This window comes from Vigna unguiculata, chromosome 11, assembly GCF_037176805.1.
Source record: "Vigna unguiculata cultivar grain cowpea cultivar isolate G323 ecotype 2 chromosome 11, ASM3717680v1, whole genome shotgun sequence".
Lineage (NCBI taxonomy): Eukaryota > Viridiplantae > Streptophyta > Magnoliopsida > Fabales > Fabaceae > Vigna > Vigna unguiculata.
The window spans coordinates 14,060,139-14,083,255 of NC_140802.1; the positions used below are offsets into that span (position 1 = coordinate 14,060,139).

Genomic DNA, 23,117 nt, shown 5'->3' on the forward strand with positions numbered 1-23,117 from the left:
TCCATCTGCTCGTACATTAGGAACTTCAATGGGTTGAACTTTAACTGGTTGAGTTATTTATAGCAACAACCTATCATTTAGAGTTTCATTATATAAGCTCGAAATGTTGTGTTAATATAATAAGGCAATTGATTATAGTGTTCAAGAAGTAAAACAAAACTCTAAAAGCTTGATATCTTGGGAAGCAACCCATTCCCTGACTACATACAAGGTTATCTACATATTTATGAAAGAAAAATATAAGCAAGTGAAAATACATCATATAAAGAAACTATTTTTCAGGTTATATTAAATATCATCAAACCTTCTTCTCATACCAAAGTGAAAAAAATTTACTATCTTCACCTCTGTGTGAAATTCTTTATCCCCTTGCTTAGAATTAGTAGAGAGAACTTTAACTGCAATAGTCTCCACAATAGACATATGAGCTTTATAAACAGGACCAAATTCACCTTGACCTATGAGTGTTGTAAGATTATATGTTGCCTTTTGTAAATCTCTAAAGCATAGATGAAAGACTTCCAACAGAAAGAAAGAAGAAAGAAAGAATATATGACATGAAAGAAACTATTCTTTGTTCAAATTATTGTTAACTTGATTTCGTTATCAAAACTTGCAGTAGTCACTAAAATTGTAAATTTTCAAGCGTAAGAATGGAAGAAGAGAATGATTAAAGCCATTTGTTTCTTTGTTTCCTTTTCCAAATTTCAAATGCTCAAACCTAATTACTCCATTCACTACAAGAAAATGTCTTTTTAGTAACTAATTTTAGTGACTAAAAAAGTTGTTAGTCACTATAGTGACCAATTTAGATACCAATTTACAAAATTAAAATTTATTGGTTACTAAAATAGTCACTAATATAAATAAAAAATTATAATTGGTCACTAAATTTGTCACTAATTAATTAGAGAGCAATTTAGTAACTAAGTTATTTTGGTAGCCAAAACTTAGGTAGCTAATTTTTAGTGACCAATTTTCTATGGTAGCCAAAACTATGGTAATTAATTTTAAAAACCAATTTAGTGACCAATTATAATTTTTTATTCATAATAGTAACTATTTTAGTAACCAATGATTTTTTTACTTTGTAAACTTGTATCTAAATTAGTAATTATAGTAACTAACAACTTTTGGTTACTAAAATTGGTTACTAATGAAGCATTTTCTTATAGTGATTACTCCATCAGGTTTCTCTTTAAAGAACAAATAATGTATAAACACAACAATAATCTAATTGAAACCCCAAAAGCAAAACCACAACCACAACCACAACCACAATAGAAAAACCACAACCACAATGGAGAGGTATAATCCAGAAAGCTTTCCACGATTATAAATACACAACACAATGGGAAACAACTTTAAAACAAAAAAAAAACAAACAACACCGCAAACCTTCTTAGAAAATTAATTTCTCTCAAAAATCCACAACCCAAATGCACAACACATAAACGCAAAACGCGTAACCCTAACTCAAATGAAAAAAAAATAGAACCATAAATCATAAAAGAATCAATTCCTTACAAAACACCACAACCACAATGGAGGCCCAAAAACCACTACACGGACAACACACAAGACCCAAGAATTCATACCACAAATCCGACAAAGAAAAAATGAAACTTTTACCTCAAACAAAAATGTAGTGAAGAGGAAGATGAAGAACGAAAAAGAAAAGGTTTTTGTGAATTGAAAATATAAAGAAGATAAATTTGTAGAAAGGTTGATGAAAATTGGCAGTGCACTAGAGATAATCGGAAATAGGAAAGGAAATGTAAGGAAATGAGGGGATGATTGGGTTTGAGATGTAGAGAAATTAAAGAAATTTGGGTTAAATATGTTTTTGGTCCCTTAAGTTTCAGTGAAATTTGGAATTAGTCCATCTTCAAAACTTTTGACCAATTTAGTCCTCATCTTTAAAAATGCATGAATTTAGTTCTTTTAACCAAATTTGTTAAATTTATCTGACGTTTCAAGTGCATTTCATGATAGTATTTGAATTGTTTACACCGTTTGACACAATTTCGCTTTAATGTTAACTCAAATATTATCATAAAATGCGTTTAAAATATCAAATAAACTTAACAAAATTTGGTAAAAAAATGACTAAATCCACGCATTTCTAAAGATGAAAGACTAAATTGGTATAAAGTTTTGAAGAGGGACTAATTCCAAAATTTACTAGAACTTGAGGGACAAAAAACATATTTAATCCAAGAAATTTGCTAGAGAAAGCTTGGGGAAGGTTTTTCTACAAATGTGATTTTGAAAACATAACCTCGTGACTTCAAAGTTAGCGTCATCTACAACAAAATTTAAAACGACAAAGAAACCAAGTTTTTATACGCGTGTTGCAATAATAGAATGGGTAATAAATGAAAGTTAAAAACGAAATGGACAGGTGTCATAAATTTAAGTAAGGGTACTTAGGTATGTTTGGACACATGACAACCATTTAAGTACGGTCATTGTTGTAATTTTACTTATACATTCTATTTCTATATTTATAATAGATTACAAATGTCAAGTAACTATCTGAAGTTGAATGGTAAAGATTATACATCAAATATATGTTTTCAAAAGTAAACTTTTAGTTTTGTTGTATTGAGTTAAACTATTTTTTTCTTTGTGCTAAATTGTTACGTTTTTATTAAATCATTGCAGGAACATTTATTGCATGGTTATAGTTTGTAACAACCTAGAAATAGTATTTTAGAATTGGTATTATGTTTAAAATAATGGAACCAATCATTTTAATAATAAAATACTTAAATATAAATAGAAATTTCATAAATGAGTTTCATTACATAAAGCATCTCATCTCTCTAAAAACTTGTTCTCTAGAGCTCTCTTTTGTCTCTCTACAATATCTGATTGTGTGGTCATCTCTTTGAAGATTGGAGACTGCCCATGTGATCCTTGTAGTGAGATCTTCAAGTTCATCCAATCAATTTCTCAAATTGAGTAAGTTGATTTGCAGCTCTTCCTTTGTAAAATTTTGTTAATCTTTGCATGCATTATTTCTCATTGAGGTCGCATGTGCTCCTTTAGTTTTTTGTTTGATTCTCTATTGATCAATGGTCATTAGGATATGATCTGATCATTTTTCTAGTATTTCTATGTATAGATAGAGTACCTTGTGGCTTAGGAAATGTTTGGTGTTTTTAGAGTCGGTTGAGCAATTTCACTAGGTAAGGGAAGCTAATTGTACTATTTTTAAGTTAAAAATATGTTGAAATCACTAACTTATGATTTTAATATGAATTGCCTGAATGATTAAACTGTATGATGGGTTTTACTTGTTGAATTGGGAGTAAGATCTTCAAATGTTGCATAATTTAGGTTATATGATGAAGTCTTGAAATGGTGTATGATATGAAATGCTAATGTAATAACTTAAGTTGATGAATGTTATAAATTGTAATTGACATGTAATTGACATGTACTAGTAGACTTCTTAAACTGGACTGAAAATGCAAGATTTTGCAAAATCATAATATGTATAATTATGTAGACTTACTGGTCGAGGGTGAACTCGCTCAATGAATCCAAACTCAAAGGCTCACTAATTTAGGAGTCTTTGAGCGAATCCAAAGTTAGGGACTTACTGACTTAGGAGTTGTTGGTCGAGTATCTACTTTCTCAACGAACCCAAAGTTAGAGAGCTTATGACTTTGTAGTCGATGGTTGAGAACACCCTCGTCGCGCGAATTTTGGAAAAAATTTCATCCTTGAGTTCTAGTGATTCACTCACTAGGCAAGCCATATGGTCATTGGACGAGTGAACATTTGTGAACTTTTCAGCTAGCGAGAAGATAGTTTCACTAAACGAGTGTATCAGAGTCTAGTAGTTATTCTATGATTAATTTTGGTGTTTTGTGGCTAATGTAAACTATTATTTATGAAATGATTTGTTTGTACAATAAAGTAAAGGTATATTTTGAGTTGTCATAAGGTATTTCCCAGGGAGGAATTCCCATCGGTAATGTGTTTCACTAAGGTGTGCCTTGATAGTAAATACCGTTCCATTTTGTGAGGCTATGTTGAACTCTACTATCTATTCGTACTCACGTAGAGGAGAATGGTTAGGTGGTAAGAGTAGCAGGAGGTCTTGTCATAAGGATGGTTCCATTATTCTTATGACTATGAAAAATGATTAACCATGTGTGGTAGCTCGGTAGAGCATGTTATATCACCATAGGTGCATGACTTCACTAGTTTGACACAAGTGCACATATTCGAATAATATTGAGTTTAGAAGAGTTGGTTTATAATATGACATGTTGTGTGGTGTTGTTATATTTTGAATTTGGAAATTTATGCATATGGACTTTTTATAAAGCATTTGTATTATTTTATTTAACTAGTTTACTTTGTTTATTTCTTGTTTGTCTAGTGTTATCTTCTTTTCTTTTGCTATGATCACCAATGTAGTGTGAGTAGGGAATGATGCATGCCTTGATGAATCAGTGGATGTGAAAAGTCTTCAGCATGAGGCTGAAGTTAGCTGAATAAGAGATGTGTATAGTTTTGATAGAAACTCTTATGGTTCAACCCTTAAGTTTCTTCTTATGTTTGTATAGTTAAATCCCTTTTGGATGACTGTATAAATATACTATATAAATTTGTGGACCTAACTAATTATCTTATTAATTATTGAATTCTTTATTTAGTAGTTTTCACTATTAAATGGGATCTTACATAATTCGTGTTATTTATGATGTATTTTTCTACATCACTACTTTCTCTAACAAATAAGAACATCCAATAAAAATAAAACACAACAAAACTTACCTTTTCTTTTGCATAACAAAGTTAAAAAAAAAATCATATAATATTGTGAAGTAAAGATATATATATATATATATATATATATATATATATATATATATATATATGTGTGTGTGTGTGTGTGTGTGTGTGTGTGTTTTAAATAATAATATATAGTTAAATAATTCTATTGGTCCCCATTTTTGTAGAAAAATCTTAACTCTGTCTCTTGTTTTTGTCTTAATTTGTTTCCTATTTTAGTAAATTTGTTACGATCAGGTCCCTTTCGTTAATAATGTAATAATAGGGTTAACTTATGTGTCACATGTTAGCTTGTGATTTTTTTGATTTTTTAAATTTTTTAAATCTTTTTAAATTTTTAAAAAAATAAAAGATTGTAATGTGTCAAATTTAGATCATGCCTCGTGGCAGTGGTAGTGTGACGTGGCAATGTAAGTGGCATGTGTCATTGTTGATGTAAAAAAACTCGATTTAATCCTTGTATCTATTATGGTGTCTTAATTCAATCAATTTTTTTTTAACTGGAGCAATTTCATCTATTCCAAATTCAGACCAAATTTAACTTTTATATAAATGTTACAATGATATTTTTAATCAAATTAAGTTTATTTAAATTTATATTTTGCATTGAACTTTATTTAAATTTTGTTTTAAATATTATATATCAATAATTTATAAACAAAATGTTTGAGTTGGTTTAGAAATAACAACTTTATAAATTCAAATATAAAGTTTTAAAATTGTTTTATAATAATTTAAAATAAATATATTTATTTATACTTTTATTTAACAATTTATAACATCTTAAATTGTTATAAAATTATTTTTAAAATAATATATTTAACAATTTGTAACATTTTAAATTGTTATAAAATTGTTTTTAAATTTTACATTTCAATTTATAAAGTTGTTATTTTTAAACCAACTTTAACATTTGTCCAGAAATTATTGATATATAAATATTTGAAACAAAATTTAAGTAATGTTCAATGTAAAGTATAAATTTAAATAAACTTAATCTTGGTAAAAATATCACTGTAACATTTACATAGTTAAATTTGGTTTATAAATGGATAGGGATGAAATTGCTCCGGTTTAAAAAAAAATAGGACCAAATTGAGACAAAATAACAAATATAGAGATTTAAATTGAGATTTAAGGTACATAATGTAAGGCCCACTTAATTCTTTTTCCCTTTTTCTGCCCTAACCAAAAAGGGCTGCCCTAGTGTAATGGGCCTAAGGGCTGGCCCAGGGGATAAAACCAAACCCTAATCTGTCCTAACAGAATTACTCTCGCTCAATCGCAGAACGTAGCCGTCTTCCTCCACTGATCTAGAGAGCTTTGCTAGGGTTTACGCAATCTCGATCAAACCAAACCCGGTTTCGTTTCTACTTTCCAAGTAAGTATTTTGTTAGCTAATGACTAATCTTTCCTAGCTGCGGTTCAATTATTCCAGTTAGGGTTTTCGTAGTAACCTTACTCTGTTTCATGTTCCATCGTGTTTCAGTCTTGGGGCTACTTGTAGAGCTGTGGTGTTTACGTCTACGTATTGAAGTTTCTGTTAGCTTTTCCAGCTAAGGGAAGCTAGACCTTACCATATCTCTTTCGGTGGAATATGCCTGTTTGATGAGTATGTGATGGTGGGACGGTCTGTGTGTGTACTTAATCGGTTGAAAATGCTTGTTGGACTGTGTGGATGCATATGTGTGGTTGTCGCTCGAAGGAACAATGGCGGGCACTGGTTTTCTCGCCCAGGCGAGCTTGCCTCGCCCAGGCGAGTTTAGTAGAGGCTCGCCCAGGACCTGCTGCTCGATCTCGCTTAGACGAGAGGTTTTTATTTTTCAGCGAGAAGTGGTCTCGCCTAGGCGAGAAGGGACTCGCCTGAGCGAGACCTCGGAGAGTCCGCTCTTTCCCTTTTCGCGATCTCGCCTAGGCGAGAGGGGTTTCGCCTGAGCGAGAGGGCCCCCTCACCTGAGCGAGCCCTGCTTGCTTGAGCGAGGCAGTGGGTAGGGTTGGATGTTATTATTGAATGGTGCACTGATGTGTGATTGCTTGTTGATTTAAATGCTTTACTTTGTGTGTCGAGGGATGATGCCATGATTTATATGTGAGTTCGAGATGGAAATGGTATGTTGCTTTATTGGGTATGAATTGGAAGGCATGAGTTGCATGAATTGTTGCTTATGCATGATGTTAATATTATGGAAATTATTGTTTGGTGGGTGGGACATGTATAAAGTATGAGTAGGGTATAATTCCATGACTCTTGTAGTGAGAGATCTTGGTGGCGCCTCATTTGTTGGACGTAATTCCATGGGCCCTCTCAAGGGGAGTTTCATGGTGGTGCCTCGACGAAAGGACGTAATTCCACGGGGGGTCGTGGTGGTGCCTCAAGGTCAGGACATAATTCCACGTAGGCCACATGGTGGTGCCTCTTGTAAGGGTGTATTTCCGCGAAGGCCTCGCGGTGATGCCTCACTGTTAGGACATAATTCCACTGCCACGTGGTGGTGCCTCGATATGCGTATCTGGATAGTCAAGTCTTGGAGTCTTATATATTTTGATAGTTTGGTATAATGCTTATTATTTATGCTTGGCCTTGAAATTATTTGTGAACTGTTGTAAAATGGGATTCCTTTACACTAGCTTACCCTTTGCTTGCTTGTATGTTGTGTGTGGTCTTCTCTATTGTGATGATCATCAACCTTGTTGGTGTGAGCAGATGTGAGAACCCCTGGCAGTGGTAATGTCGAAAGGGATGCTGCAGCTTGATGGTTTGGACAGGGTCGAGCCCACTGTGGGGGCCCACAACTGGAAGATTTTATGTTATTTATGCTCTTATTGTGGAACAAGGCCTCGTGCTTTTTAGTTATTTATTTATTTCAGTACATGTCTGGTTGGGCCATGTGGGGCCCTTTTGTTGTAATCTGGGTATGTCCAATGTATTGTATACTTTCATACCTAATGAGGTTTTAATTATCGAGGTTATTCAGTTTTTGGGTTGTTACACATAATTGTAAAAAAATAACTCAGGAGAATTAATTGTTATTTTTGATACTAATGAAGCGAACTGTTATTACAATGTGCCACAAAGCGATCATTAATTAAGATTTATTTTAAGAAAATTTGTTTATGTGTGAATTGAATTAACGGCTCATAAGTTTGGATGCAAATAAAATTACTGTTAGTAAGCAAAACCGATGAAAAAACATTAAAGAAAATAGTATTGTTATAATTGAATAGGAGATGCGTTTTGATAGAAATTAATGGTTCACTCTTAAGTTTTTTCTTCTTATGTTTGCATAATTAAATTCCTTTTGGATATAAATATATTATGTAAATTTGTCGATTTATCAGATTATGTTATTATTTATTAAATTTTTTCTTTAATAGTTTTCACTATTAGTGGAAAATATTTCGTGTTATCTGTGAAATATTTTTTCTAAATCACTACATTCTATAACGTCTCATTTAATTATTACGCGAAATTAAAGGAAACATCACACAAAATAGTATTGTAGCGTAGTCCTGGGGTCCTTAACACAACCCCTACAACCTGGGCACACCACGATGCCAACGGAACCCAAAATACAAGTCTAGCAAAGAGAAAAGAGTAGCAAGGCGTAAAACAATACATGGGCCATAGCCCTAACGAAAACCATGAAGAAAAGAAATATAAAGTCCAACCCAGATGACTAAGTAGCAGAATCGCCATTTCCTTGCTGACCGCAGGAACCTCGCCCATCTGCTCCCATCAATTAAATTGATGATCATCGCAAGAAACAATAGCCATATACAAGACAACCATACAACAAACAGGGTAAGCTAGAGCCAACAATACTCTCATCATACAGTCAAATATATTTTCACCATTCAATATCCATACAATAACCAAGCATGTTATGACTTTCAATCGATACACTACGACTCGACTCGACTCATCCGGATATGTATAACTTGGTCGGATTCGGCAGATGCTCGCGCTTGTAGTGGATACCTCTGCTCACCCCCGAGCTGCTCACCCCTGAACTATGTGTTACAAGTGTTTCAATGAATCAATTTCCCTTACTACAAGGTTAGCCCTTAATGAATTTCAGGCCTCCTGCTACTCTCACCACAGGAGTCAGTCCGCTCTAAGTGAGACTAACTGACTCCTTAGAGCGTCAGGATGCAACCTTACCTTGAATCCTTACCTAGTTATACAGATGGGACACCACCATAGACACCCACTAACAGGGGCCATGGAATTACGTCCTGACCACTAAAGCGCGACCCTGAAAGTCTCACCTAGAGACCCCAAGGAATTATGCACTGACACAGACAAAAATATGATCATACAGTCAAATACTATTCACCATGCAAGGATACATTCATTATGTCAACCTTTAAAGCCGTTACCTTTCACATTTCCAGGTCCAACCCATTCCAACTCATCATAATCCATTCATGTACATAGAATCCAGCTCATCTCATTATCATGCCACTTTAATAACACCAATCTCATTTAGTTCACATGCCAATACTCATACCAAACCCATCATTTATAATTCATGAATCATGCTACGTATACATCATACTCCATTATATACATGTCCCTCATCATAACATCCATACCCAAACCAAAACAGATCATCCAAAAATAAACAAACGTCCAAATACAGCACTGTCTCCCCCAACACCTCACTCAGGCTTAGGGGTCTCACTCAGGCGAGTCCCCCTCCGCCTAGGCGAGGGCTCAAAACAAGAACAGGAAGCAACATGGGATCTCGCTTAGGCGAGACCCCTCTCGCCTAGGTGAGTTGTCTGCTCGCTCAAAATTAAAGAGTTGGTCGCCTGGGCGACCTTTGGCGAAAAAGGCTTGGGCGAGCCTCCGCCAGACTCGCTTAGGCGAGTCCGACTCGGCTAGGCGAGATTATCAGTCCTCGCCATAGCCTCACCTGCAACAGATGCATCATTCAACCCAACCATAAAAACGATTATTCCATACATTGAAGAACAGGCTCAATTTGACCTGCAAAAGCATCTTACATACCAAGAACAACGATTATTCCATACAAACGATTCGCAAGCTCAAGAACAGGCATAAAACACAACTTAGACTCGTATCCTAACTTCCCGTACCTGGAAAAAGGGTTAATAGAACCTTGACAGCACGACCACGGACGCAACAGCTCTAAGGATGGATTATGGGCTGAAATAGGGGTGGAACAGAACCAGACAAATGACGTTAACAGAGGCTTTCAACCGAAATCACGAAAAGATGGTAAAAAGGAAACCAGTACGGCTAGAAGAGATACTTACATGGAGCACGAGTTCTCTTATCTCAATGTGACAGTGGAAACAAAACCCTAGCGGAGGGGGTTGATGGTTGCACTTTAAGTTCTCTGAAATGAAATGAAAATGTGACTTAGGACAACTGAGAAGGGTTTTATCTACTAGGTCAGCCCTTAGGCCCACTTACAAGGATAGCCCTTTAGTTTAGGGCAGGACAAAAAAAGGAATAATATTAACGGGCCTTACACATTCTTTAACAATTAAACACAACAAAAGTTATTTTTTCTTTTGCTAAACAAAGTTTAAAAAACTCATAATATTATAAAGTAAAGATATAAACTTCAAATAATCATATATAAATAATTTTATATAAATTTTTATTATTAAATATTAAACATTATTAGAATAATATTCGTACATTGTGCATATATAAATTGCGAATATACAGACTAATTATAAGTATATACAACGATTTTTTTTTTTGTTTTAATTTATCTTTAGATTTTAATATTTTTTCAGAGACTTTAAAATTTAATTTATTCTGATTGATTGTGAAAGTTTAGTTCTTTTAATAAAATATTTTCAATTTTGCTAAAGTTAAGTTATGTATCTTAACATATAATAAAATTACTTTAAACTAGCAAGCTTTAAAAGATTAATTAAAATAAATTAAAATTATACAAACATTGAAAAAAAAATCAGGAGAGTTAATTGTTCTTTCTCATGGAAACTAATGAAGCGAACTTTTATTATAACTATCAAAACGATCATTAACTAAGATTTATTTTAAGAAGAATTGTTTATGTGCCAATTGAATTAACAGCTCATCAGTTTCGATGCAAATAAAATTATCGTTAGTAAGCAATACCGATGAAAAAACGTTAAAGAAAAAATCTTAATTGGATTTTTCATTCTACTAGTAACTCAGTACCACGTGAACGTTTTCCTCCCTCTCTCTCCTACTAGAATCCTTCAAATGTCTCTTTGTCTTCATACTTCATACTAATTGTAACTTGTATAATTACTTTTTTTTACCTTGGTAAGCAAATGTTGAAAAATAGTGAGTGGTGGTGACATTAGAGGTTGTCTTTCAAAACCGAAGAAAATGTGAAGAATCTTTACGGTGGAGCTAGAGGATAGATGTCCTATGGTTGAAACTCCTTCAAAACCCCTTGGCCCTTGCCGATGATCTCATCTCTCCGGTACAATTTTCTCTCTTTCTAACTTTACTTAATGTTAAATAATGTTTTATCTAATATTGTTGTTTGAGATGGGTTTGTGAGATGAAACGAGCATAAAAGAACAACTATTTTTTCTTGATTTAAAGAAAAATATGTCTTTTCATTTCATTTTTCTTATGTCGGTATATTAAAATATTGTGTCTTTTTCTATTGGGTTTGTAAGATTTGATACTTGTCATTATGTGCTAGAAGAATTTCCTTGATTGCTAGAAATCAAGCTTTGATGAATCGATTATTTATGTTGCGTTGGCTATGAAGCCTTTACAATTGTAGGGTTTTGTTTACTACAATTGCAAAGAACAATGTTTGATCCTTGCAATCGGTTTAGTCTACCCAAGATTGTAAATTGTGGTTATGTAGTGATGAATTTGTTGGTATCCTTGATATTGTGTAAAATTGTGAACAAGTACGGTTGATGGGACTACAAGTATGATATGGAGATCTGAAAAACCCAAACATTGCAGCTGAAATTGTGATTGCAAACTTATTTTTCTAAAATCTGTGGATCCATCATTGGGAATGAGCAAAAAATTGACCTTTTGGATGTTAAAATCATCCCTTAATTTTTCACCCAATCTTTCTATGATGGACCAAACGGGTTATTAACCTAGAGTCACATAAGATTGGACCTTGACGGCTGCCTTCAAATTTCTAATTTGAATATTGCGTCATTCCAAATGAAATCTGAATGACAGGGTTATTGATTTAAAAACCCAATGATACGTTACACCTTGCATTTAATGTCTAAATCTATATCAAAGGATTTTATTGAGTAAGATTGTTGCTAATCTAACAATCCTCTAGTTTCTTGGAAAATAGATTGATCTTATTCTACTAAATAAGTTGGAGAACCTAAAGTATTTTGAGGTCTGTTCAATGGCAACCAAAGCTTCTTCAATCTAATCGAGTGATCATATAGGACAGTTGATGGTTATATTTCTCATTAAGTTGGCAAAGTTTACTTAATAGGTATTTAAATTGCAGAAATATAAAAAATAGAAATTAAACAATGAAATCACTAATGTTGTTTGATTGAAAATACGAAATACAGAAGGATAGAAATATCCAACTGCCCAGAGCCAAGCTCCTAAGAAGCAACCACAAGGTCCTCCTCCAAAATGATCATCCCCCGAATCCTACCTCCATGATTCTTTTTAACTGCCACTATCCCTCCTACTTCTCTCTCTCTTCTAACTAACTTATTCTTCCCAATGTGTCACGACATTCTTCCTAAGTCTTTTCCTGTCATATATCCTGCCCCACCTATTCTTTCCATTCTCTTCTCTGATTAAGGGCTCCCTAAACCCAATCGCATTTGGGTTTGTATCATTACTCTTATATGTAGAACTCAGAACATCATCAGTGGCAGTATCATATATTCATCTCTTAAGTTATCTTGTCCAAACTCCTTGTGGAAGTATGATATTCTCATTAATATTTCTATTGCAACTTCTACCATTATTGAAAATGAGAACTTTGGCTAATCTGGTGAGAAAAAAAAAGGCTTATATCCTACAATTGTCTCCTTGGAGAGTGGGGATTACCTACGATATAATAACTCATGGGGTTATCTGTTCTTACAATGAAGGATACCTATATTGGCAACAAATCATATTGGGAAATACTGGTTTGCTGCATGAGTTGCCCTTCTGATTGTTGATGACATGACTATCTCATTGCTTCTTTTAGTGAAAATTAGACTAATACCTAATGTGGTTTCTTGAGAGTTTACATGATACCCTGCCAAGAGGTAATTGCCTGATAGGGTTTCACAAGGTTGTTTCACATAGGAAAGAGAGAGATTAAGCTAAAACTTTATGTTTCTAAGAGAACATAGATGCTTTACTTATATTGAGAACATGGAATCAATACAACAGACAATGATGACTTGATGTCCTCCAATAAAAAACATATGACGCAGGAAAAAATGAAATTGTTTCTAATAATGCATATATAAATTAGAGACTTTGTATTAGAATGCATCTGCTCCTTATTTCTATAATTATAAAACATAATATTTGTTTCTCATCCATCTTATTATGGTGTTTATTTTTCAATATTATCATGTACTATATGAGTAGCTATTTTAATTAAAATATAAGTATTTAGATGACATATAAACTGTAAAGGGGAAATGGAAAAATTAACCCTTTCTGCTTCTAAGTTCTAATTGAATGCATAATCTTTGTCTTCTATCTAGGTTTTGCTTAGTTTCTACCAGTACGTTACTGTAATTGTTGTGCTGGATTAAATTACTTCACATCTTAATATCTGGTTCCTATTCTTCTCAGGCATTTTATTGGCAATGAGGAAAAGCACATCTCTTCAATAATGTGTGAGTATTTTTTCAATTGTAATCCATTTGTGTTTAGAAGTAATGGTTGCAATATATAGTAACATAACAATCTTGTGAGTTATGTTATTTAATGTTTTCAAAATACTAGTTAAGACTTTCATTAAAGCATAGTTTGATACTACTGGGAGTCTGAAACTTATAATGGTCATATTTTGCTAAATTAAACTTCTTGACAAAATTATCTATTTTGCATTTGGGAATGCTTATTGTTGGAGTATTAGATAATGTTATCAAACTCGAGGATTGTAAAGGAATGAGAAAGAAAATAAAAACTCGTAATTTGAGATTGTAAGCCGACTTGTAAGAGTTATGAATAGATAAAAAATTAAATTTATAAATAGTATATCATTAAAACTAATATAAATGATAAAAATAACTCATCAATGATTCATCATAAAATATGTTCATAACAATTAAAATAGGTTAATAACAATTAAAATAGGTTAATAAGAGTGTTTTTCCAGAAAAAGGTAGATTTGACTGTCAAGGTTGTCAAGCTCAAGAGTTTATGTAAATTCGTGAGAGCTCTGCAAATTAGGATTGTAAATTCGAATTGTAAACTCGTAAGAGTTTATTTCATATACAAAAAAATCAAAAATATTTATAAATAACATAATAATTTAATAATGTATGGTGTTAAAAATAATTTTTTATATTTTTTTATCTGTATTATTGTTATTATTATTATTAATTTATGATATTATTATATATTACTTTTAGATATTTTTCTAATATTATTACACTTTAATTACTACTTTATGTAATGTTTTATAAGAAAAAAAATCTTAGTAATAAGAGATGAAAAAATTCCTAAATTCCTAATATGATCCAACCCATAAGCCCAACATAATAGGAGAGGGAAAAAAAATCCCTAATATGACCCAACCCGTAGATGCTTTGTGATAGAACCCTCTGTGCAGAACGACAACGATCTTCTTCAATTTTTCACACGTGATGAAGTGATGATCAAAACACGAACAAGCAATGAGCTACGAGTTTCGAGCAACTACCAACCTTACACTGAGCTTTCTTCACTTTCGCACACCAAACAATTAAGATGGCTACCGTTTTGGGGTTTACAAATCTTTTCATTCAAACTCGTTGACTCAGTGCAAGCTCGCAAGTTTGAACCAATCCATTGATTTCACTACTAATTCTACTGAGTTTAGACAAAAAACAAGTTTACAACAAGTTTACAACGAGTTAAGTCGAAAGTCGAAAGAGCTATATAAAAATACAGACTCAAACAAGTTAACTTACTAGTTTGATAACCATTTTAAAACTTCCATCTATTATTAAAATGACCCGGTCAATATTTTATTAAGTAAAAAGGTCCGGCCCAACTCAAAACCTCCTTTTTTTTTTTATTAGGTTAACTTTCGCACCTCACAAGCAGAAGACTCACTATACACACACAACTTCAGTAGTCTTTGCAATCAACACCCTCTTTGTCGTGTCACTGTCCTCGTCTTCGACGCTCGTCGCTGTCCTCGTCAAGGACGCTTGTCGCTGTCCTCGTCAAGGACGCTTGTCGCCGTCCTTGCAGTGACCCTCCCCTGCAACTCTGTTCTTCTACTTGTTTTCTCACTGAATTTGTTCTGCTCTCTTTTTTCCCTCCTCACGTCAAACCCTAACATCGCAAAACGATGGAAGATCGACTTGGTGATAGATAGGTTTTCTTCTTCTCCTTCAAATTCCTTGTTCATTTCTTCAATTTCCCCATCTCCAATTTGACCGAGAAAATAATTTTTCCTCTACTCCTACTCATTTTTTATTCACGACGACCTAGCCATTTCCGACAAGTTTCTCGCTCTCGCTCAACCTTCATGCATCACCAGATTCGTCGCCGAATTGACTTCTCGCTGGCAAAGGTCGGTACGTGGCGCCGGAAACCCCTGACTTCCCAGCCATCTCAAGGGAAGGCACGAAGCTACGAAGTCGCCTCGCCGAAGAGGTCACTGTTGTTGGCGTCAGCAAATCAAAACTCCAGCAGCGGTCTCAACGAGAACTGCCCCGCGTCAGCCGCCGACCGTCCCCGAAGACGGCAATGTCCTCTGTTCGTTTCTCAGTGTCAAACCCTCACTGTCACCGGTGTCGGCGATCTGAGCTTGTTCTCTAGTAAGTTTGATTTTCTTCGAGCCTTTTCCCTTGTTCTATATTTTGGTTCATTCATTTCCCCCATTAATGAATTCATGTCTTCAAGAGAGAAAATATCTTGCTCTCGTTTCTCACCCATTTGGCTGGTGGTTTCAATTTTGAATACATTTTGGTCGTTGATGGAAGTTCGAGTTTATAATTTATTTTGGGAGAGATGATTTTGTTTGGCTTCAACGGGTATTGAGGATAAAACTAAAGTTCAACCGGAAGTTTGAAAAATTATTGAATGATTTGATTATTTGTTTTAATGATCATTTTGATTCTTGTTTCGTGAATTCATTGAAGTTTGGTACGAGCTGCTACTTTAATCTGATTCGATATTAGTGAATGGTCTCCATAAATCAGTGAATTATTAATCAACCCTTCATCATGTTTTTGCACATGTTTTCTGCTGAATCAAGTGAATTAAGTGGTATATATAAACATAACGAGATTGAATAACTAATTAGACTGAAATGATCTATATTTACCAAAGTGTGGATAAAGTTAAAATAATATTTTTCAAACATATACTTTTAAAAAAAAAGCGTTTTTAATTATATGGTATGAGCATAGATATGATATCCTTTTTTGAATGTGAATTTGTTTCATTGGTTAGGGGAATCCATTTTTGAATGTGAATTTAAGATAGGTTTAATTTCTTGTAATTTCCCTCTTCTCTCACATTACGAATTTATCATTCTCCTTAATGAAATCCATCATTTAAATGAGTTATACAAATGAAATCTATGATGTTATCTTGCTGTCAATCTTTGTGTGTTTCATTTTCCCATGACAATGGCTTGCGAGGTAAAAAGGTGTGATATTCACTTTGTCCAGACATATGCCAGTTAATTGGATTGTGGTATTTGTAAGTTATCACACTGATAATAATATTTTTCAAATATTTAACGTACTTTTTTATTTTTTTCATTCAATGTTTTATCAATTATTAAATTAGTAACGCGATTAACTTGTTTTACGAGACAGTATTGTAGCTCAATTTTCGGTGTCATAAGCCGACATCTATGTAATATTTTTCTGTTATTGCAAAATCTTTTGTTCATACTCATAAACATTATATATTTGCTCACTAGTCCTCTCTGTATTTTTGCTTGCAGACTGAGAAGCTTAGTGACATACGGTGTCAGCCTGAGTCACAGCTTAAGTTTATTACTTAGGCCTGTCTTCAAGTAATTTATTGTTTTTTTAGTGTTTTTGGGGTGAAATAGATGGCTTCCTTCCTAGTAATTGTTTCATGTTTTCAGATATAGTAATTGTTTCATGTTTTCAGATAATCGAGTCTAGAAAAGTACTGCAATGGACATACACATATGGGTTCTACTTACCCGAGCATAAACATGGGAAAAAAACAGTTCTTTGAGTACTTGCAAGGTTCTATTTTTCAACTTGAATTTAATTATAAATGTTTGTTCTGATTCCTCCGTAAAAAATACTCAACTATAATTTATTTTCAGGTGAAGCAGAATCTGGTATGGAGAGACTTCATCAATGTGTGGAAAAGGAACTTCTTCCATTCCTATGTCTGATGAGCCCATCTAATCTAGAGAGTTCAATGATTTTCGCACTAAACTAGCTGGATTGACGGGTATATATTACATATGTTTTGTTAAGTATTTGCCTAGACGGGGTAGAAGAGTTATTTAAATATGACCTGTAATGACTATGTGGTAAAAGAGTAATTTAAAGCTGACCTATAATGACTAGGCAAGCTACATATGCAATATTTTTATTTTGTTTTATTTCCTATAACTTAAGTTACCTACGAAGTTATCTAAGAAATACTTCGCAGGTTACTTATGAAAATCTTCATAGATAATTCAAATGCGTTTCCCACAAATGCATATTTTGTAGGTAAGTTACTCAGTAGCGGTTTATTTACAATTTTTTTTTCGTAGATAATTATAGATAACATCAGATTACTTACAAAACTCACTACCTACGAATTTTTGGCATAGATTATAACCATATTTCTTGTAGTCAAAACAAAGACATAGTTTGATATTGGTATTATATATATATATATATATATATATATATATATATATATATTGTGATATTGTTTGTAACAATATCTTCTATTTACTAAATTTATGTTTGGTTGCCATATATACTTGTATCACTTTTTATTGTAAATATATTCATCTTATGTGTATTATAGACACAAAGGAGATCCCTGTACAATTTTTTTCTATATTTAACACGATATCTCAAGCTTAAAGGTTTTGTTTTTTTGGCATACCCTTCCACTACAATCACTATCGGGCCATCCACACTAGAGGAAAAAAAGATATCAAAATTGGAAGAGGTAGTTAATGACATCAAGGAGGAAGAGAGAGAAAAAAAATCCTAAAATACCAAAGAGTTCCAATGTTGGCGTAGGTGATCGTTGTCAGAGAAGATTGGTGTTGATCCACCACACGTAGGGTGAAGCAAGAGGACGCTTAATTTTAAATGACGTGTGAAGGAGTGTGGTTTCTTCAATGGATGTGATTCTTACTGTGTGGAGATCACCTGGCTAAGATGATAAAAATGGTGTGGTCCTCGATCAGAATTATCACTGGAATCGATGACGGTGATGGCTGACAATGGTCACAACGACAACGATTGCGGTGGCAAGGGCAACAAAAAAATGCCAAAAAAGCTCTAAATGCAATGTTAAATATAGAGAAAAATTATTTAGGGTTAATTTCTCTTCTGTCTACATATAGTGTGTTAAGAAGTCGACTTTAAACCTAACCTAACCTTACAAAATTGGCTTGTAAAGTAAGATTTGCACTCACATATGTACTATAAATTTGTTTTATCTATAGTTGATGTGAGACTTCCCACATATCCTAAGGTATGTAGATATCGAGTGTGAGACTAAACATTAATGGATGGACAGAAAATTAAACAATATGTCCAATAAATCTTGACAAGATATGATCTAACAATGGCTTTGGTACCATCACATTTAGATAATCTTAAGTAGTCTATTTAGCTTCCTTCTCAACTTTTTTGAGCCAGGGTAACCATAAAAAAAGGTCTCCCTATCCTCCTCAATTACATAAACATGAATTTTAATAGTTGGATGCTCTAGTGTTAGCAACATTCTCTATTTTCCAGAAGTAGTGGAGCATAAACTCTCAACTTGGCATTTTGTTCTTGCTACCACCTGAACAACACAACTGAATATAGCCATCAACTTCAAATGAGTGAGGACACTTATTAAAGTAACAAGTGTTAAATGATCATGATGGTTAACTAAAATTTTCTGGTTTCAGGGAAGCTAAAATAAGGCATTCTTTATGAGTTAAAGATCACCTTTTATGAAACAACTTTTGGCGTTCTATAATGAGTTGATCTTCGTTTTGTATATATCGGAGTTTTGTAGTAAGTGTAAAAACACCATGTTACATTCCAACATATAACTTAAGATGTATATTCGTAATCGTAACCCATTTTTCAATGCTTAGAAGGTGAAAGTGACTCTTTTGAACATCTTTCTCAAAAGTTATTCTAGAGATGAATTCAATAGTCTGAGAAATACATAAATTCTCTCTTGGTAAAGATGAAAGTTAGAGTTATAAAAGAAGTGACTACTTAAGTTCATCTTTTAGGTATAAAGGTATGACATTTGGTTAGGTATCCATACCATCACAAAGAAAGATAAACCATTGCTCTTAGGCAATCTCATTCTGGTAGAGGATCTTGCATGCCAAATTAATGTAAGTTTCTTCCTTGATTTCTTTGAATATAGGAAATTTTTCAGAATTCTCATGAAGTTAGGAATTGTACAGTTATTTTATTTTCTCAAGCTTATTTATGAGCATCTTATCTTTATGTCAGTGTTGAAATTTAAAAGAAACTTGATACGGGTTCAAGTCATCACCATTTTTTCTTTAGACAAGGCAAATAAGGAACAATTTTTTTTTTTTAAAACAACATTTACTTCCTCATTGTATATGTTTACCAAAACATAACAAAGTTGAACTACATCCATAATAACATCAAGGGAAAGACCTTTTGTATTTTCTAGAAAAGATGTTTGACAGAAAATCTGACATCCTAATCAATAACAGTGTAGAATGTAGTTCCTACTGCTGGGAAATGTAGAATGCGATTAACACTAATGCATTCAACGACTAAAATTCATGCTTATGTAATTGGTAAGAATGGGGAGACTTTTAGTATTTCAAGCAAAAATATTGACAGATATGCTAACTTCGTGATGTGTGCCATCAATTATTCTAAGATAAATGACCATACTCCAAATAATATATTTTGTTTCATTCTTAACTTTTTAGCGCTAGGATAACCATAAAACAGTCTCCCCATTATTACCAATTACATAAGCATGGATTCTAGTCGTTGAATGCATTAGTGTTAATCGCATTTAATATTTCACAGTAGTAGGAGCTAAATTCTACACTGTTATTGATTAGCATGTAAGATTTTCTGTCAACATATTTTCTAAAAAATACTAAAAGTCTTCCCCTTGTTGTTGCAGAGAAGATGCAGTTCAACTTTGTTATGTTTCGGTAAACATATACAATGAGGAAGTAAATATTTTAAAAAAAAATTGTTCCTTATTTGTCTTGTATAAAGACAAAGATGTTGATGACTTGAGCCCTTATCAAGTTTCTTTTAACTTTCAATCCGCACACAGAGACAAGATATCCATAAGAAGATGGCTAGTTAATTTTTAGCTTCATGAAGATTCTAGTAAATTTCCTATGTTTCGAGAAATGAAGAAAGAAACTTACATTAATATGGAATGCAAGATTCTTTACCATACTGAGACTGCGAAAGATTGTTGGTTTATCTTTGCTTGTGAATGTACTAATATCCAACCAAATGTCATACATTCAAATCTAGAAGGTAAACATAAGCGGTCACTTTCTTTACAACTTGAACCTTTGCCTTTTCTAAGAGAGATTTTATGCACCTTCCTAATTGTAGGATCCATTCATAAAATAGCTATTGAGAAAGGTGTTCTAAAGCGTCAATTTCACCTTCTGAATATTGGTAAATGAGTCAAGGCATGTTTTTATCCTTAAAACTTTGATATATACAATGAAAATCAACTCATTGTAGAACGTCAAATTCCAAGGAAGCAAAAACAAGGCAATGCTTCTGAGTTAAGGATAACCTTTTATGAAAGAACTTTTTGCGTTCTATAATGAGTTCATCTTCGTTTTGTTTATATCGAAGTTTTGTAGTAAGGGTAAAAACACCATGTTACATTCCAACATATAACTGAAGATGTATATTCGTAATCGTAACCCATTTTTCAATGCTTAAAAGGTGAAAGTGACTCTTTTGAACATCTTTCTCAAAAGTTATTCTAGAGATGAATCGAATAGTCTGAGAAATACATAAATTCTCTCTTGGTAAAGATGAAAGTTAAAGTTATAAAAGAAGTGACTACTTATGTTCATCTTTTAGGTATAAAGGTATGACATTTGGTTAGGTATCCATACCATCACAAAGAAAGATAAACCATTGCTCTTAGGCAGTCTCATTCTGGTAGAGGATCTTGCATGCCAAATTAATGTAAGTTTCTTCCTTGATTTCTTTGAATATAGGAAATTTTTCAGAATTCTCATGAAGTTAGGAATTGTACAGTTATTTTCTCAAGCTTATTTATGAGCATCTTATCTTTATGTCAGTGTTGAAATTTAGAAGAAACTTGATACGGGTTCAAGTCATCACCATTTTTTCTTTAGACAAGGCAAATAAGGAACAATTTTTTTTTTAAAACAACATTTACTTCCTCATTGTATATGTTTACCAAAACATAACAAAGTTGAACTACATCCATAATAACATCAAGGGGAAGACTTTTTGTATTTTCCAGAAAAGATGTTGACAGAAAATCTGACATCCTAATCAATAACAGTGTAGAATGTAGTTCCTACTGCTGGGAAATGTAGAATACGATTAACACTAATGCATTCAACGACTAAAATTCATGCTTATGTAATTGGTAAGAATGGGGAGACTTTTAGTATTTCAAGCAAAAATATTGACAGATATGCTAACTTCGTGATGTGTGCCATCAATTATTCTAAGATAAATGACCATACTCCAAATAATCTATTTTGTTTCATTCTTAACTTTTTAGCGCTAGGATAACCATAAAACAGTCTCCCCATTATTACCAATTACATAAGCATGGATTCTAGTCGTTGAATGCATTAGTGTTAATCGCATTTAATATTTCACAGTAGTAGGAGCTAAATTCTACACTGTTATTGATTAGCATGTAAGATTTTCTGTCAACATATTTTCTAAAAAATACTAAAAGTCTTCCCCTTGTTGTTGCAGAGAAGATGCAGTTGAACTTTGTTATGTTTCGGTAAACATATACAATGAGGAAGTAAATGTTTTAAAAAAAAATTGTTCCTTATTTGCCTTGTATAAAGACAAAAATGGTGATGACTTGAGCCCTTATCAAGTTTCTTTTAACTTTCAATCCGCACACAGAGACAAGATATCCATAAGAAGATAGCTAGTTAATTTTCAGCTTCATGAAGATTCTAGTAAATTTCCTATGTTTCGAGAAATGAAGAAAGAAACTTACATTAATATGGAATGCAAGATTCTTTACCATACTGAGACTGCGAAAGATTGTTGGTTTATCTTTGCTTGTGAATGTACTAATATCCAACCAAATGTCATACATTCAAATCTAGAAGGTAAACATAAGCGGTCACTTTCTTTACAACTTGAACCTTTGCCTTTTCTAAGAGAGATTTTTTGCACCTTCCTAATTGTAGGATCCATTCATAAAATAGCTATTGAGAAAGGTGTTCTAAAGCGTCAATTTCACCTTCTGAATATTGGTAAATGAGTCAAGGCATGTTTTTATCCTTAAAACTTTGATATATACAATGAAAATCAACTCATTGTAGAACGTCAAATGCCTTGTTTCAAGGAAGCTAAAACAAGGCACTGCTTCTGAGTTAAGGATAACCTTTTATGAAAGAACTTTTGGCGTTCTATAATGAGTTGATCTTCGTTTTGTATATATCGAAGTTTTGTAGTAAGGGTAAAAACACCATGTTACATTCCAACATATAACTGAAGATGTATATTCGTAATCGTAACCCATTTTTCAATGCTTAGAAGGTGAAAGTGACTCTTTTGAACATCTTTCTCAAGAGATGAATCGAATAGTCTGAGAAATACATAAATTCTCTCTTGGTAAAGATGAAAGTTAAAGTTATAAAAGAAGTGACTACTTATGTTCATCTTTTAAGTATAAAGGTATGACATTTGGTTAGGTATCCATACCATCACAAAGA

General features: G+C 33.0%; 3 long non-coding RNA genes across 6 annotated transcripts; all 3 read left to right on the forward strand.

The window, feature by feature from the left end:
- The first annotated feature begins 2,805 nt into the window (after positions 1–2,805).
- Positions 2,806–4,640, forward strand: LOC146881534 (uncharacterized). The gene is made up of 2 exons (XR_014986210.1): positions 2,806–2,967; positions 4,400–4,640. It is a non-coding gene; the product is annotated as an uncharacterized LOC146881534 (long non-coding RNA).
- Positions 4,641–11,101: 6,461 nt separating this feature from the next.
- Positions 11,102–13,847, forward strand: LOC146881535 (uncharacterized). The gene is made up of 2 exons (XR_014986273.1): positions 11,102–11,273; positions 13,604–13,847. It is a non-coding gene; the product is annotated as an uncharacterized LOC146881535 (long non-coding RNA).
- Positions 13,848–15,050: 1,203 nt separating this feature from the next.
- Positions 15,051–20,336, forward strand: LOC114170455 (uncharacterized). 4 transcript variants are annotated; one of them, XR_014986205.1, is made up of 6 exons: positions 15,053–15,341; positions 15,458–15,786; positions 16,926–16,997; positions 17,099–17,199; positions 17,283–17,413; positions 20,318–20,336. It is a non-coding gene; the product is annotated as an uncharacterized LOC114170455 (long non-coding RNA). The 4 variants fall into 4 exon arrangements; XR_014986204.1 differs by lacking the exon at positions 20,318–20,336 and adding an exon at positions 18,105–18,658; XR_003601066.2 differs by lacking the exon at positions 20,318–20,336 and having other exon boundaries at positions 15,051–15,341; positions 17,079–17,199; positions 17,283–17,665.
- Positions 20,337–23,117: the final 2,781 nt, after the last annotated feature.